The sequence below is a fragment of the Ranitomeya variabilis genome, chromosome 5 (assembly GCF_051348905.1).
Source record: "Ranitomeya variabilis isolate aRanVar5 chromosome 5, aRanVar5.hap1, whole genome shotgun sequence".
Lineage (NCBI taxonomy): Eukaryota > Metazoa > Chordata > Amphibia > Anura > Dendrobatidae > Ranitomeya > Ranitomeya variabilis.
In genome coordinates, this window is record NC_135236.1 from 190631877 (window position 1) to 190637876 (window position 6000).

Below are 6000 nucleotides of genomic sequence, written 5' to 3' on the forward strand. Positions count from 1 at the left end.
ACTACTACTCCCCTCTTCCCTGGGTGGGGGAAGGGTACATGCGGATTCAGGAGCTAAGGCAAGGAATATAGCCCAGGCGTCTTCACCATCAGAAGAAACCTGGGAAACAGGGCGAGCTAGGGCGCCCCCTAGCAATAAGGACAGGGAGGGAGCCACTGGTCCTGTGACAACAGAGTCATGACAACAGCTGACACAAGTGTTTTAATCACAGCAGGACCATTACCCCTCCACAGAGAGATTTTAGTCTAAGAAGAGTATTCACAGTAGGTTCCCATTCAGATGAAGAAGTTTATTCTCAGCGAGGAAAGGAAAGTCTAGGTCCTGGTATATGAGAGATGCCTTAATGTGGCTACCAGGTACACATGAATTGGCCAATTTATGCGCTAAACGCTCTAATTTTTTTCATATTTCTAATGCAGTAATGCAGTTCAAGTTTCATTTTTGCATGTTTTGGCGCCGCAGTGTGCTGCCTTATTTATTTAACTGTATACGAGTTGGTGACTCTAGGTTCAGCACCTGTTCACACTTAGTCTATGTTTGGATGTGACGGTCAGTTTTTTTAAATTAGTATTTATGACGACTTTAAAGCGAGAAGGAGTGGACCCTCTGGACCGCGACAACGAACCCCTCACGGACGAGTTGGCCTGATGGACCTCCCCCTATACAGGGAGAGTTAGGGACAGGCCCGCAAGGGACTATTGCCACGGGAGCTGGGGGACCAAGATAAAAGGAAGATATTCCTAGCTGACGGAAGTGACAGCGGCTAGGGAAGGAGCAGGGGCAAGGAAAGGTAACCCAGGGGAGGCTAGGACACAGAGACGGACTGGGGTACCACAGGAATACAGGATACGGAAGGATACTGAGGACGTGGAGACTGGCAGGGACTGGACTGGAAACACTGGAACGAACAGGACAAACAGGGTACTGCGGAGGTGAAGACAGGCAGGAACTGGACTGGAACACAGGAGCGAACAGGGCACTGGACGGACGGAAGGGCTGGCAGACAGGCAGGAACTGGACTGGAACACAGGAACGAACAGGGCACTAGACGGAAGGAGAGAAACAAAAGATCAAGAGACAAGCACTGAGCACAGGAACGAAGAGAGAGCCTAGGGCAATGTGAAGCACAAATGACCAAAGGCACAGGAGAGAGGAAGAGGCGGATATATACAGGTCCTTCTCAAAAAATTAGCATATAGTGTTAAATTTCATTATTTACCATAATGTAATGATTACAATTAAACTTTCATATATTATAGATTCATTATCCACCAACTGAAATTTGTCAGGTCTTTTATTGTTTTAATACTGATGATTTTGGCATACAAGTCCTGATAACCCAAAAAACCTGTCTCAATAAATTAACATATCAAGAAAAGGTTCTCTAAACGACCTATTACCCTAATCTTCTGAATCAACTAATTAACTCTAAACACATGCAAAAGATACCTGAGGCTTTTAAAAACTCCCTGCCTGGTTCATTACTCAAAACCCCCATCATGGGTAAGACTAGCGACCTGACAGATGTCAAGAAGGCCATCATTGACACCCTCAAGCAAGAGGGTAAGACCCAGAAAGAAATTTCTCAACAAATAGGCTGTTCCCAGAGTGCTGTATCAAGGCACCTCAATGGTAAGTCTGTTGGAAGGAAACAATGTGGCAGAAAACGCTGTACAACGAGAAGAGGTGACCGGACCCTGAGGAAGATTGTGGAGAAGGACCGATTCCAGACCTTGGGGAACCTGAGGAAGCAGTGGACTGAGTCTGGTGTGGAAACATCCAGAGCCACCGTGCACAGGCGTGTGCAGGAAATGGGCTACAGGTGCCGCATTCCCCAGGTAAAGCCACTTTTGAACCATAAACAGCGGCAGAAGCGCCTGACCTGGGCTACAGAGAAGCAGCACTGGACTGTTGCTAAGTGGTCCCAAGTACTTTTTTCTGATGAAAGCAAATTTTGCATGTCACTCGGAAATCAAGGTGCCAGAGTCTGGAGGAAGACTGGGGAGAAGGAAATGCCAAAATGCCTGAAGTCCAGTGTCAAGTACCCACAGTCAGTGATGGTGTGGGGTGCCATGTCAGCTGCTGGTGTTGGTCCACTGTGTTTCATCAAGGGCAGGGTCAATGCAGCTAGCTATCAGGAGATTTTGGAGCACTTCATGCTTCCATCGGCTGAAATGCTTTATGGAGATGAAGATTTCATTTTTCAGCACGACCTGGCACCTGCTCACAGTGCCAAAACCACTGGTAAATGGTTTACTGACCATGGTATTACTGTGCTCAATTGGCCAGCCAACTCTCCTGACCTGAACCCCATAGAGAATCTGTGGGATATTGTGAAGAGAAAGTTGAGAGACGCAAGACCCAACACTCTGGATGAGCTTAAGGCCGCTATTGAAGCATCCTGGGCCTCCATAACATCTCAGCAGTGTCACAGGCTGATTGCCTCCATGCCACGCCGCATTGAAGCAGTCATTTCTGCCAAAGGATTCCCGACAAAGTATTGAGTGCATAACTGAACATTATTATTTGATGGTTTTTTTGTTTGTTATTAAAAAACACTTTTATTTGATTGGCCGGGTGAAATATGCTAATTTATTGAGACAGGTTTTTTGGGTTATCAGGAGTTGTATGCCAAAATCATCAGTATTAAAACAATAAAAGACCTGACAAATTTCAGTTGGTGGATAATGAATCTATAATATATGAAAGTTTAATTGTAATCATTACATTATGGTAAATAATGAAATTTAACACTATATGCTAATTTTTTGAGAAGGACCTGTATATGTGTGCTGCGCATTACCTCCGGGTGAAAGTCCTCCAAGGTGATAGAGAGGACAGAGCAGGAGGCGCAGGAGAGAAGCTAGAAGTGCGCACGCGCAGAATTGAACCTGGCGCGCGTGCGCACTAGCTGCCTAGCAGAGGGGGAGAGTGGACGCTGAGAGGACGCTGCAGAGGAACAGCCGCGCCGCGACGCCGAGGACAAGTAAGTATGGGAAGAGGCGGCGAGCGGCGTGACAGTATTCATTAGCCTTCTGACTGAGCACTCCACCTCTTAGCCACAGGTGTTTTAATCGCAGCAGGACCATTACCCCTCCACAGAGAGATTTTAGTCTAAGAGGATTCACAGTAAGTACCCATTCAGATGAAGACGTTTATTCTCAGCGAGGAAAGGAAAGTCTAGGTCCTGGTATACGAGAGATGCCTTAATGTGGCTACCAGGTACACATGAATTGGCCTATTTATGTGCTAAACTCTCTCATTTTTTCATATTTCTAATGCAGTTCAAGTTTCATGTTTGCATGTTTTAGCACCGCAGTGGGCTTGCTTTATTTAACTGTATACGAGTTGGTGACTCTAGGTTCAGCACCTGTTCACACTTAGTCTATGTTTGGATGTGACGGTCAGTTTTTTTAAATTAAAACAGCTGACACTATGGCAGGAACAGAGACATCATAGGTGACACTACGGCAGGAATAGAGACATCACAGGTGATGCTGGGGCAGAATCAGAAACATAACGGGTGACGCTGACGCAGGAGCACAAACATCATGGGTGACACTGGGGCAGGAGCAAAGACATCATGGGTGACACTGGGGCAGGAGAAGACATGATGAGTGACATTGGGACAGGAACAGAGACATCACAAGTGATGCTGGGGCAGGAACAGCTACATCACAGGATACACTGGGGCTGGAGCAGAGGTATAACAAGATACACTGAAGCAGGAGCATAGACATCAAAGGTGAAGCTGGGACAGTACCATTAACATCACAAGGTACACTGAGGCAGGAACAGAGACATCACAGGTTATACTGGGGCAGGAGCAGAGACATGCGTGACCCTGGGGCAGGAGCAGAGATATCAAGGGTGGCACTGGGGCAGGAGCAGAGACATCAAAGGATACACTGGGTCAGAAGCAGAAACATCACAGGTGACACTAGGGCAGGAACAGAGACATCACAAGATACACTGTGGCACGAGCAGAGACATCATGGGCGACACTGGGGCAGGAGCAGACATCATGGGTGACGCTGGGTCAGGAGCAGAGATCATGAGCGACACTGGGTCAGGACTCAGGAGCAGAGATCATGAGCGACACTAAGGTTACAGCTGCGGTCTTCATCTGTGGGACAGGGGCATAATGTTTGCCAACTCCACCCACAGAATACGTGCTGACAGGACATATTCCTTCAATGCAGCAGTAGTGACGAGCGCACGTGCTCGGATAAGGTCTTATCCGAGCATGCTTGTGTGCTAACCTAGTAACTTTGGTGTGCTTAAAAAACATGTTTGAGTGCCCCCATGTGGTGCTCTGATTAGCTAGTCATAATGCAGCCTGCTGACAGGTCACTGATCCCTCACTGACCTGCCCCCTAGTTTACATAATGAATATATGTACATATTGAAGGAAAAAAAAACCTTCTTCAGGCTGATGCCAGCCGTGCCACCTGCGCTGCAGCATAATTGAATGTTTAGTGTCCTAATAATAACTGTGCTTGATGCTATTCAGATAGTAGAACAAAAAAAAAAATCAATTTTAAAATGGGGCTTACCGCGCCTGCACAGTAGCAGCTATTGAATACAAACTCTTAGGCACAGCCCACATAGTGCAAACAGTGGTGCTCGGCTAACTGCCCATACCACTCATCGCAATAGCTGTGGATAGACTCCCACCAGATTGTAAACATGCAAAAGAAAATAGACTAATACATCCACCATGGAGTAAAGTTTATCACAAAATTTTATTACAATTAAAACAAAAAAAGGCGCTTCCATATTAATGGCAAGATTGCCAAGTGGCAGAATTATAACAAAGGAAAACAGGTGCAGCAAAAATACAACACCACTATACCAGTGCAAGAGGTAAAAATAATTTTGCATCCATGCATATCAATATAGAGTGACAATGCAATAAAGGGTTAAAGGTAATCTGTCACCCCAAAATTCTTCTATAAGCTAAGGCCACAGGCATTAGGGGCTTATCTACAGCATTCTGTAATGCTGTAGATAAGCCCCCGATGTAACCCGAAAGATAAGAAAAACAGGTTAGATTATACTCACCCAGGGGCGGTCCCCGCTGCAGTCCGGTCCGATGGGCGTCCAGTCCTTGTCCGGCGCCTCCCATCTTCATACGATGATGTCCTCTTCTTGTCTTCCTGCCGTGGCTCCTGCGCAGGCGTACTTTATCTGTCCTGTTGAGGGCAGCGTAAAGTACTGCAGTGCGCAGGCCTCTCTGACCTTTCCCGACACCTGCGCACTGCAGTACTTTGCTCTGCCATCAACAGGAGAAAGTACGCCTGTGCAGGAGCCGCGTCAGGAGGCAAAGAAGAGGACATCATCTTATGAAGATGGATCCAAGAACCCAGTGTGGTCATGTCAGCATAGACACAGTGTATCCTCAAGTGAGGTATTAATCCGAAAACTGAACATTAGGCCACAATCTAATCACATGATAATAAACCTCTTTCCCATGGCTGTGAGGGGTGCTGTAGGGTGTATTACTCTATTATCTCTTGCATGTTTACACAGTATCAGCTATCGGTGTATATATAGAGGTAATCCGATAGCTGCTATTGCACAGGTGCCGGCAGCACCATCTTGCTGGAGAAGAAAAAAAATTCCTCCTCCAAGATGGCACCGCCTGCACCTGTTCAGTAGCAGCTCTTGGAGATAAAAAAAAGGTACCTGCCTGCAGAAGTTTATTTTCTTCTTCAGTATGTACAGATATTCATTATGCAAACTATGGGGCAGGTCAGTGAGGGATCAGTGACCTGTCAGCAGTCTGCATTATGAATAGCTAATCAGAGCACCACATGAAGACCCCACCCAGAGGCCGGAGCACGAACATGTCATTAACTCAAAACTGAAAATAAAGATTAAACAACAATCACAAGACGGATTTCATGACCCAGGTATCATTTACACTATGTTCCAAATTATTATGCAAATGACATTTTTCTCGGATTTTCCGAAATGGTTGGTGTAAATGACAGTCAG